Genomic DNA, 12,455 nt, shown 5'->3' on the forward strand with positions numbered 1-12,455 from the left:
ATGAATTAATGGCCACTTACAATTCTTGTAAGCAATTGGTTGTCCCTAGATGGGATGTCCTAGCCTTCAGAACGGACTGGGATGTATTTTGACGGGATCAGTACTATTTAGAAAATGGAGCATTAAGGTCCAGCTCCCAAATTCACCCTTTGATCATTTTACCAGAACGAACATCAGAAACAGAGCATTTAAGTCCTGGTGTAGTTCTTAGCAGGGCTGTGGCTCATGGCCTTTCCTGGGGCTGTGGGGGTTCCTTGGGTGCAGCTTGAGTCAGATGGATCTTCCCAGGGTACTCTTTGGCCACCAGATGTCACGCAAGGACCACCAGAACAGCGTGTGCTGCTGTGCTCCAGCCCCCAGCCGATGGGTTGACCAAGCCATGGTGTCTCCTGGTTGCGTGTCACTGCCACGTCGGTGGTGTCTCCTCACACGTTCCTCAGCAATGTCTGCGCTGCACTTGCAGAAAGAATGTGTGTGCTAAACCAACCCCCCCTCCACCACCTTCCACCCACCACCAAATCCACTGAAAATCCCTCTGTATCAAACATGTAAGTGTTTGGCTCCAGTGCGATTACTCCAGAGTCCCATCAATTTTACAAATTGGCCGAAACATTTTTTTGGTAGAGAAGCCTTGCATACCAGAAGTCTTTAGTCTGATCAAACTGCTGCCCTACCATAGATCATGACTGTTATTTTTATAACTCTGTATTACTGTGGCAAATGCTGGGAGGGGGGAGAAACCACATCAGTAGCAACTTCTGTCTGATTTGTGGTCATATGCTTATAACTTGACATGGTTTTGCAAATAACTAAACAAAACCAGGAATTCGTTTACAGGGGGGAAAAAACCTACCCAAAACTCAAAAAAACGGCTGCATCAAGTATCTTGTGTGGAGAGTCTGAATTGCTGACAATTTGGGTCTTTTAATGGAAAATGGTTCAGAGCAGGAACGGGAACTGGTTGCCCTCTGTTAGTGAGTTGGGGCTGTGCTGTGCCTGTCAGCCACTGCCAAACTCTGTGACAGCCTCTGGGCCATGGATTTTTTTGCATTTTTATTTAATTGCTGGTGTCTGCTCAGGCTTTATCCTAAATTTAGTAACATTCAGTGTTCACTTTTCTCTGCAATACCTTTATAAATTCCCATATAATCTGATCTCTAATTTTAAAGCCATCTGTCATTTTTGAGCTGTATACTTTCCAGCATTAAAAAGTCTTGTTGAAGAAAAATTTAAATTCATGGCCTACTGAAAATGCATTTTTCTTTAAATTATTCATTGGTTAAAATGTCTTTGAACTTGTGTTTGTGTAGCTGGTGAGTCGGGGGCAGATGCTGGGATTCCGGGATGGTCCTTGCACAGATGCCGTGTCCAGTGCACGCAGCAGCAGTGGGACCTTTCTGCACCAACACCTCACCCGGGGACCAGCCTTCAGAGAGGTGTCCCCTGTCTGTCACACGCCATCCTGTTCACTAGGTGGCATTGCTTCCCAGTCTAAAAGCTTCTAAATACTTCATTAATTATGCTAATCCCCGCGGTGGATGGAAAGTGAACTGCACTGCCATGCCTTCACCCTTGTGTCCTTTTTATTCTACTTCGCTGATGGGATTTCTTGGGTTGAGTGACCTGCAGCATCCTCATCCCAGCTGTTGAAGTTCTGGGTCCAGGGAAGGCTTTGGCTTGGAAAACTTGAGCAAGCCTGTTGGGAACACTCTGAAGGTACTGCCCTGGCTGTTGGTAGCCAGCTTTGTGGTGCCCAGTCCACTAAAGTCATCATTCTCCTCAAGTTATTGACCTGGATTATCATATTTATAAAAAATGTGAATGCACTTGCTGGAGCAGGGATGGTGAAGCCTTGCCTGTGCTAGAGTGGGAATAAAGTGTGCTGATGGAGGAATCCTTTCTGATATCCAACCAACCATGGGGGCAGCAGGAGAGCAAGGTGCTCTGGAGGGTAGTGAGCTGCTACTCATCACTTGGGTGTTTTGAGGGAGATTTCTCTTTTCCATCTAGCCCTGCTGTTTTGCATTCTTATGCCCTTCCTTGTCTTCCTCCTTTCCTTACCCCAAGTCTTAATTAAGGTCTGAAACACAGTAGATTTAAAAATCCTGTCTGTTGCCAATGGGAATTAATTGCGGCCTTTTGTAGGCTTTAAAATGAGGAAATGAGTTTTGCTTTTACAGGCTCATTTTAGTAGCAGGAGTACTTGGTTTGCCCGTGGGACACATCAGGAAGGTAGGTGGCAAGGTCTGTGTGAGGTGCAGCTCTCACCTCCGTAGGTGTCAGATCCCAGGTGTGTGAAATCACAGGAACCTGCGAGGCTGAGAATGACCAAACCCCCTGGAGGCGACTGATGCAGCTGAGAGCAGGGTGCTGCCCCTCGAGGGAGGGGAGTCCTGCCACTTCCCAGCCCTAAATTCCTACAGTGCTTCCCAGCCTGCAGTATTGATGCCCCTTTCCCCTTGCAAACCGTGGAGGTGCCACATCTGAGTTAAGACCTGCAGAAGCAGCTCTGTCCAGAGCTGGTCAGGACAGGCGAGTCCCACGCTTGGCTCCAGCACATCCCTGCTTTGCTCTCATGAAAGGACAAGACAAAGTAGTTTTTGAACAAGACTTTTAATGAACAAGCAAGATAAAAATAAATGTAAATTGAAGATCCTGTTTCTCATGTGTATTTTATTAAAGACTACAGAGTTGTTCATTCTTGCTGTGTAGTATAATTGCTAAAACATGATTTGTAACCAAATATAGCTGCTTGCATTAAAAATGGCACTACTTCTTACTAGGGAGGATGATATGGTAAAGGAATTCTCATTTAAACAATTACATAGTTCAATTTTTGTATTCAAAACCTCAGCTTTTTCACTTTTAAAAAAGTGAACGTAACCTTGAGATGTTTTTTAGCTTGAATTTTGTTGGACTGCACTTGGATGAAGGATGGTATGCAATTAAAATAAACAATATCGTTTTAAAACTGGTTATATACAGAAATTAAACTTGTCAAACCATGTTTTGCAATTTGCAGTGATTGAGTACAAGATAATGAATGTGACAGATTCTGATCACAACAGGACGATGCCTTTCATCATCCAGGGCCTCTGCAGCCATGGAAAGCATTTCCAGAAGCCATTTACAAGACAGCAAGGGCTTGCATTTACTGGTTTAGTACCTACAGCTTTTTGAAATGGTTTGTGTGGCTTTTTTCCTCTGAAATTCTAGAATTTCTACCTCTCACCCTTCCATTGTGGGCTCAGATTTGCCGGGTGAGCAAGGATGGGAAGATTCCCTGTTTCTGTCTGAGCTGGGCTGGGTGGAGATCACCTTGCCCTACATGTGGTAGCTGGACTGGAAACTGGTGGCGTGAGGAGATGAACTTCCTGTGTGACAAAATGTGCAGATATTTACAGTGTAGTAAATAAATCCATCCTTTGTTCCAGTCTAAAGACTGACGTGGTGTTCTGGTGTGGGAGCCAAAGCACTTAGGTAACCAAAGGGTAACCAGAGGGTTAGCTGTCTTCTGAAGGCAGGGATGCTGCTTTCTGAGTTTGTAGCCTGCTAAAAATCCTACATCCATGAAACTGATGGGCCTGAGGAGTGAAGGCATCGTGTCTCTGTTTGGATAATAGATTCCACTGAAGTTTTTGCCTCGGTGTGTGCTATGGCACTCAACAACTGGGTTACTTTTTTTAAATGACAAGTAAATGTTTCATCCAAATCACCTGAAGTTGGCCTTTCTAAAATACCTGGTTGTCAGTGATGTGAGAGCAGACAGTCAAGGCTGTGCTATACGTGGCTGGGGTTCCGAGGCCTCCTCATTTCTCTCTTGCCCTCGAAAGGTTTAAATATTTGCTGGCTCAAGCTCAGTGTTGACGGGAAAGAGGCTGTGTTGTGGCAGTCCTGGTGTGCAGGAAAATGCCTTTTCAAACCTCCTCTCTGCTGTTTCCCAGGGAATTTGAGAGCCAGTTGTATATCCACGGCTTTCATTCCTAAGTACCCCTCTCATGAGAGCCAGATACAAACTGATTCAGAGATGTCTTTAAAAATCAATAGTCCTGGAAAAAAGTAAACAATTTCCCTCTGATTTGAGATGAAGTCTCCAAGAGCCTGTGGATGTCTCTGGGGAGGATCATCAAAACCATCCTCAGCCCCACTCCCATGCCAGAGTTTTCATCTGGAGGAAAAGAACAATTGCATTTAATTTTAAATGCTCTTAGCAGATGATAACTTTTTTTAGAATTAGAATTAAGATCAGAATTTTTTAGACTTGACGGGAAGCTTTGGATACTTTTAACCTTATCTAAACAAAAACATTGATTTTTGGTTAGATGTCTGCAAAGCCACACTTCTGAAAGCTCATTCAACAGAATGCTTAAAGGTTTTATTTCTATCCCAAAGGTGAAAGAAAACAACTTCAAAATGTCAGAAATGCTGTTACCTGATGAGCTCTGTTTTTTGTAAGGTCAAGAAAAAATGATGGATACAGTAACAAGTGTTTCTACTGTTACCTTTTAAAATATATATGTGATGCTCAAGTTCATAAGCGAAGCCTATCAGAAGCTAAAAAATAGCAGCATAAGGCCAGAGTCCTTGGTCTGTCCCTCCTTGTTTCTCCTGAAATCGATTTTTGTTTTAAGTTCTTCTGGTGTAAATAATTTTAACGAAAAGGAGAAAATTGCTAGGTGGAGTTTATCATCTGGAATATATAGACTTAGATGGTTTCTTGAATACAGAAGACAGGTGAGCAGAGCTCTGAATGCCCTGGAGAAATAGTACCGAACCCTTTAAAAAGAAAATCTAAAAAAATAAATAAATAAAATCAGTTGTTATCCTGCAGAAGACTGACCTGGTGCCATTCTCTGTGAGAGGGCTGGGGCTGTGGGTGCAGACCTGGCACAGCCAGGATGTACCTGGGTGTGTGATGGAGCTGTCCCTGTGTCTTGGACACATTGCAGGGCCAGATCCCTTTCTCACAGCCCTTGAAGCAGAGGCAAAAGCAGGTGAGAAGCCTCATCCTCCCCACTTCATTTTCTTGTGGTCCCAAGAGATGGGGAAGCACATGTTTGTGGGAGGGCAGGGGGAAAAGGGGAATTGAGCAAAGTCATGATCCATCCCACAATGGATCCATGTGATCCATGATCACTCTTTCTCTGTGCTCCTCATTTCTTCCTTTTCTCCAGCTCTGATAAACACATATCAGTTTGAAGGAAAAAGAGAGAGGAGAGGAAACTCTTGAGGTAGGAAGGCACCACCTGGGTCCCAGCCCATGTCCTTCCAGGAGGGGGTTGCATGCAGAAACAGATGTGTCTACAGAGTTTTGTGCTCTCAAAAACTTCTTTGTGCCTTTGGTCTTTACTGCTGGGAGATGCTCTGAGGTGGTGGTTCAAAATATAGCTTGTGTGTCTCTTGTTCCACTCCCCCTCACCTTCATCAGGGTCCCATAGAGCATCCTCACCCTCCTGTGCCTCCGTGCCAGCCTGTCAGGGGCCAGTCCCAGCTCCAGCCCTGATCGTTCCCTCCAGACACCTGAATTCCCCTGCCCTGATCCTCCTCCCGGGCACCTCCGTGCGGTTTTGTCACCTCAGCACTGCCCAGGGCTGTGGTGATGAGCCTCTTCCCGTCCCTGCCTGTGCCTCTGCCATCAGCAGTGACCGTCCCCAGGACATCACGGCAGGGAGCAGGAACCTCTTTGCTGACACCAGCGGGCGTTCGAGGGGGTCCGTAATGCTTTGCAGACAATTTTCTCTCTGTTATTGTTTTAAACTCCATGTTAGCCATTCCTGCTTCCCAGGTTTCCGCGTGTTTCAAATTATTTTCCCCAGAGGCATCAACAGCATTTTTCCAAATTGAATCTCATTTATTTTCTACCCAGGTTTCCAATCTCTCTGGGGCCCTTTGTATTATTTCTCAGTCCGCACTGCCGTGTACAATGTGTCCTAATTTAGTATCACCTGTGAATTATATTACCATGCCCTTTAGTTCTTCTTCTATTTAATGAAGATATTTCCAAGAAAAAAAAATCTAAACTATGTTTTATTAAAATAAGAAGGTAGAGTCTTAAAAACTCCTTTGTGGGCTTCCAATATGAATTCTAAATCTTTTTCAAAGGAATCTTCAGCGTTTTAAAGGAAAATTAAAATCTTCCAAATACCAAAGTTTGTAGGTGTAAAAATTAATCAGTTTTTCAATTAGCTGAGACCTCTGTCCCTGTGTAGCAAGCTCTGCATAGTGCACTTTCCCTGACAAAGACACCATCTATGTACTTGCAGCAGATTTTTTTTTTAAACCAGCACCAAACATATGTTTCAATTCCTCAATAAATTTGTTCCCTTTCCCTTCCTGACCTTTTCAGGTTTGCTCTATGTGGCTGTTCTAGCAAACATGTACACTGTCAGGAATGGTGCTGAAGCAGCATATTTTAATGCAAACTATGCAGGCTTATTCATAGGAAGTGATTTTCAAATTCAGAATCATGAATATTTGCACTGTGAGGTTGATTCTGTTGTAGCTTTTCATTTATAAGCTGAGAAGTGCTGCCTGTTGGTGCCCGGCTGGGAGAGCACCATGCCTCTGTTGTGGGGAATGCACCGTGCTATGGGAGCTGTATGTCCTATCAACACAGCTCAGATTTCCAAGCCTGGATAGGGAAATAGCACTGGCAGCAGGCAGTTTGCTGGAGATTCATATCCTAAAATATTTGCTGCATAATTTCTAGCAATTGGCAATTTCATGAAGACTATGATCTGCTTGTGAAGAGAAATAAGATGTAAATTGGATTAATAAATTGTTCTCTGCAAACGCTTTGCTGGCTGCAGAGGGCTTTTCTCTTTGAGAAGTGCTGGGGTCTTCTGTCCTCTGTGGATTGAGGGTGTGACCCTGCGTGCAAATCAATGCTGGGGGAGGCGTCTGAAACACCCCAAGCTTTGGCACGTTCTGGCTGTACTGACCCATCACTCTGCCTCTGGCTCCTGCTCTCTGGGGACTTTCCCCCTCAGCTGGAGATCCCCATGCTGAGCAGGGCTGCACAAAAATTCCTGCTCTGTTTTATCCTCGAGAACATGTGGGCTCCAGGGGTATGTGCCAATTGGGATGGGCAGTGCTGTGTCTCCCCTGCCCTCGGGAGTGAGGAGGGCTGGTGCTGGAGCTCAGAAATGTCCGCAGTGTCAGTGCCCAGGCTGAGCTGCCTGCGTGTCGCTGCCCCCCTTGGGTTGCTGTTGTTTGTTTTGGGGTTAAAAAATTAGCCTTGTCCTCTGCAGGTGTAGGGACTTCCCAGGGATGAGGAATCCCCAGGATCCTGGGGCTGTGCCACAGACATTCCTGCCACCACCGAGGGGGATGCTCCGGGTGGAGCCGCCGGCTCGCTGCCACGCAGCAGCTGCAGGAAATTAGAGGAGCCTTGGGGCTATTCTGGGAAACACTGAGGGAGATTCCCGAGGTTTCCAGAGCAGAAAATTGGCTCAGAACTGCCTGCCTCCATGCCAGGCAGGGATGATGTGGAGCTGGGCGCGGAGCCCCTCAGAGAAGGATGTTTGATTGACAAATCAATGGGATCCTGCAGGAGCGATGCAGAGTCAGGGACCCCTGAGATGGGTGCTGGAGGGTCTGGCCCTGTGCTTGTGGACTGCTCAGTAGGCTCCAGCTGGATGTCTGGGACATCCCTTGTGTGGCACAGCAGGCTCCCCCGGGATAGCTGGCATGCCCCTCACATGGCACTGTGTGGCCCATGGCTGATAGGGGACAGGGGGTGTAGGATATCACGTGCCTGTCCCCTGGGTCAGAGAGGAGATGGTTGTTGCATTGCCTTGGGAGGTTCAAAGGTAGTAAAAGAAGAATCTTGCCCTGTTCACCATCACTTTGTGGAAACTTCAGCCCTCGGGATTTTTCCATCTCTGATTCTGACTCTTGCCTGTGGAGAAAATACTGCTCACCTTGTGGACAGGGACATGTTGCCCTCTGATTTCAGCTGAGCTGATGAGAGCACAGTTGTTCAGCCCCCATGCTAATTCCATGGAGCAAAAACCTTGCCAAAAGAGGGACTAAAAGCCACAACATGTGCAGTGCTGATGTTTGCACTGGGTCTTCTACGTGAGCACATATGGGTGTGGGAAGTACTGGGTCCAGACACCTCCTTGGTAACTTCAGGTCTGGTGAAGCTGTGCTTCTTTAGCTCTACATGAAAGCCACCTTTTGTTTCCAAAGCCACCTTTTCTTTAAGTCCTGGTCATGATAGGAGGCTCCAGCTCAGTGGGCAGTGTTGTGTTACTTAAGCAAGTGTTCAGAGAGTGGCATATCCTTGGGGACAGTGGTGCCTTTAACCCAGGGGACACACCCAGACCTGTGCTCCCCCTCCTGTGCCACAGGCCAAATACCAAATTCTCTGACTGAGCACCCCTCTTCCCCTTTATCAATAATTTTAATCGTTTTAATAATGTCCCGTCGCACGGATAGGATTACGATTAGAAAATGTCAGAGCCTTGTTATCATCTAATTAGAGTCACATTTCAGCAGAATAGAAAGGAAAATCTTCAAGCGCTGCCTTGTGCAGTGAAATGGGAAGAAAGTGATGATTTAAACCAGCTGCGGGCCGGGCCCCGGCTGCAGTCCCGGCTGGGATGAGGGGCATGGCGCAGGACATGGCGATGGGCCCTGGTCAGAGCCCTCTGTGCAATCAGTGCAAACTGCTCCCAGATCACTTTCGCAAAGCGAAAAACTCCGGCACGGTCCAGTAAAAACAATCAGGCTGTCAAGTTTGCCGGCTAACAGCTGAGGGGGTCAGAGCAGCAACACAACACAAACCAAAATAAACAGCACCTCACTCTGCCAAAAAGCCTTTATCACTCTTCTGGGAGAGAGGGAGGCACTTTCAGATGGCTTTAACTTCTCCCTTTTTTTGGTTGTTTGTTTTTGTATGCTTAAATGTGAGCTGAGAGTTAGGATCTCTTTCCGCCCTTCCCCTAATGCCATTATGGAAGGCCGAGGTACTCTTAGGAGAGCCTCTTTGTTTGCCTTTTGCAGGAGGAGGTTGGAAAGGCAGAGGGGAGAGTGGGTGTGCTTAACCCCTTGGAAGCTGCCTGGGGGTTTGCTTTGGCTTAGCTCATCCTTGGGCCTTTGCAGCACAGCATCTCATTTGGGGAGGAGGATGCATGGCTATGGTGAGGGACAGGGCTCTGTCATGCTGCTGGAGTATTCATGGCTGTGTGGGATTGGCAGTGGCACTGTGCCTGCTGGAGTGGAATCTCGGCTCCTCCAGGCCTAATGGCCCTGAGGGCTGCAGCAACCCTCGGATCATATTGTGCAATGTTACTCTGGGCACAAATAAGGGTTCACGAGTGCCACGGCTGCAGGGAGAGTGATGCATGCCCTGGTTCCTCGATCCCTCCGCGCGGAATCCCTTTGGCTGCCCTCCTGCTGGGATGTGCTTGCCAGTCTGCTCAGGGAGCTCATGTCTGGTAGCTAAGCAGGGAAGCCAGCAGGGAGCTATAAAACCCAAACCTTCTGCAGCTGCTGTCAGCCTGAGCCCCAGCATGGACACTGGGAGCTGGGCATTGTGGTCCTGCTGTCATCCCAGTGGGACAAGAACTGGCTGTGCTTGGCCAGATCACAGGGTGGGAGGAGAAAAATGGAGCATTTCTCTCAAAAGAAATGCCTGCTTGTGCCTCACCCCACTCTGTAGGGATAGAACCATAGATTCATAGAATTCAGGCTGGAAAAGACCTCCAAGTTCATCAAGCTCAACCAAACCCCAGGGATGCATCCCTTGCAGCCACGTTACAGTGCTTTGCTCTGGGGAAGCAGCCGCTTGCTTCCCCCATGGGTTTAGCAACATGAACACATCTAAGGGTCTGGGCTTAACCACCCTCCCTAGGGCCAAAACGTCTTTCCCCAGTGATTCCTGCCTTCAGGAGCCTGGCAAAAGAGCAGAAGGACCACGGCCACCTGCTGTTGTGGTGCTTGCCTGAGGCTGGCCCATTTTGTGCTGGGAACACCTGCTGTGCAGAGGGGGCTGGACCCCAGCACTGACCAGCCCCACGTAATAAATAACAACAGTAAAAATAGCTATCGCTTAAATAGCACTTTACATCCTCAGGATGCTGTAAAACCCCAACTGCTTAATCACGAGACACTCTCTTGATGTTTAGAGTGAACTGATATTTTTGGTCTCAGAGGAGAATATATTTTCTGGTGCCAAGAGCTACAGTGGGCTGTGTCAGCAGCTCTGCCGGGAGCAGGACAGGGCCACAGCAGAGGCAATTAAAGCTCAGGTGTTACACCAGCACGTCGGGATGACCCAGCCCATGGCAGGGGCTGCTTCTGAGCCAGCACCCACCACTGAGCCCTGCCTCCCCCTGCCACCGCTCTGCGGCCGCCTCCAAAACTCCTGACATTTTGGGATTTGCTATATTTAAACAGGTGGACGGTTTAGCCCTGGCCAGGAACCCGCCTCTGACAGTGATGGCTATTGAGAGTGGCACCGGGCTGCCCCCGCTGCGCCGGGGGCCAGCGGTGCCATTTCTGCCAGGCAGAGCTCCCCCCTTCCCAATTAGGGGTGCTGCTAATTTTAAACGAGCTGCTGCCACCAAGTAGGAGCACTTAAAATATCATCCAGCCGAAGTGCCTGTGGTGAGAGCTGAGGGTTGAGTGTGAAGTGGAATCTCCGGTCCCTGACATTTCAGGACAGGGAGAGCTGTACTCCTCTGCCTGCTGGAATGGGCAGGTTTGGGAGAGGAGGATTTTCTTTGGATCGATGTTTTCCAGAACTTGGGGAGGGAGAGGGAGGTTTCTTTAATCAAAGTGAAAAACAGCTCTGATTTCATTTTAAAACTTGCGAAAACATTTAATTTGACCTGATGCAAAGTGTTGCATTTCATTTTGCATTTTAATTAATTTTGTGATCTTTTAATTAGATTAATTTCAAAGAAAAAAGTGTTTCTCTCAAAACTAGAAATCAGAAGATTTTTAAGATCATTTCTGCCTCTGAAATGCTGCTTAAAAAGCGTCAGAGACTCTTTCTAGAAACCCAGGTTAATTCCTGCCTTTAAAGAGTTTACAAATGTCGTGGGAGTTAAACCTAAGGAGTACTTTAAAGAGGACCCTTGTTCCTCAGAAGGTGAGCACTGCTCCCTGTGATCCTGAGATGAAAGGGGAGAGGGTCTCTTCTCAGACCTTTCCTGCTCCTGAAAAAACTCAGGGCACTTGTGGGTATAGAGGGAGCTGGAGCCCATCACTGGCCAAGGCCCTCATGACTTTAGGAAACCCCAGCAATGGCAAAATCTCACACTGCCCGAGTCACTCCTCATAAAGGCACACAGCAAAGGACTCAGGATGGAGCCTCTTGGGATATTTCCAGCTGAAGAGGCTTTTGTTCCCCCGTGTTGCTTAGCTGCTGCAGTGGGCAGTTTGAGGATGAGTTCACCTGGAGAGCCTTCGGCTCAGTAGCCAGAGGGCTGAGCCTCCACCAGCTCCAGTTTCAAGCCCTGCTGGCACTGTGAGTATCCAAGGTCATCTGGCATTGCTCAGATCTTAGTTTTGCTTTAATGCATTGCTTTTTTCAGTCAATTAACAAAATAGAATCACAGATTTTAAAATACATACACGTTTACGTAGTATTATGGCCAGTAAGTCCCACTCTGAGGTCCCATGGGTTTCCTCGAGCCATCTGGGCACACCTAAGCTCGATGCATTCCTATGTGTAGAGGCAAAAAAATTTCTTTAGAGAAAAGTGTTAAAAATGTCAGTGGATGGCTGCAGCTGTGGCAGGGGCTCGGGGACGGATGCTCAGCTGCTGCTGTGCCACTGTCCCTCATCACACCAGAGTTACCAGCACCTGCAGGAGACCTTCAGACCACACTGAGCCTTAAATGAGGAACTTGCTTGTCTGCTGACCATCAGCAGGGCTTCTCCAAAAGAGTCCCCTGTCCTGTACAGCTGTGTCACCCCAGAATACTGTTCCCTGCTCAGTGGTGTGCCAAGGCAGCTCCAGCCTCCTCCAGCTGCTCCTGAACTTGTGGTGGGTCTCATCTCCTCAGGCTCCAGGGACTGATGGCATCCACCTGCCTGCTGCTGATGTAGAAGAACAGGCTTGCTCAGATGCAGCCAGATACAACCTCCAACTCCACCATACCCACAGCTCCCATTCAAAAACCTGCAGTGATGGGACAAAGGTGCCATCCTAGGGCAGAAGGACCCCTGGCTGATGCCGAGCCTATGACATGAAGGAGACTTTGGGAAACTAAAAAATTGTTTGGAAATTTAGCAACACTCTCAGCCCCCGTGGAGGTTATCACAGGGCTGTTCCTTTTTCTAGAGCCCTGTTGGTGTTTCACATCTGTTAACTTCAGTTTGTAATTGGATTGCGGGTATCCGTCCAACTCTGTCCAGTTGGGACACTTGGGAAGCAGACAATGGAGGAGCTGCCTGTTGTTGCACATCATTTTTGTACATGATATTGAAAGGAGAGCAGG

Source organism: Corvus cornix, chromosome 9 (genome assembly GCF_000738735.6).
Source record: "Corvus cornix cornix isolate S_Up_H32 chromosome 9, ASM73873v5, whole genome shotgun sequence".
NCBI classification, from domain to species: domain Eukaryota; kingdom Metazoa; phylum Chordata; class Aves; order Passeriformes; family Corvidae; genus Corvus; species Corvus cornix.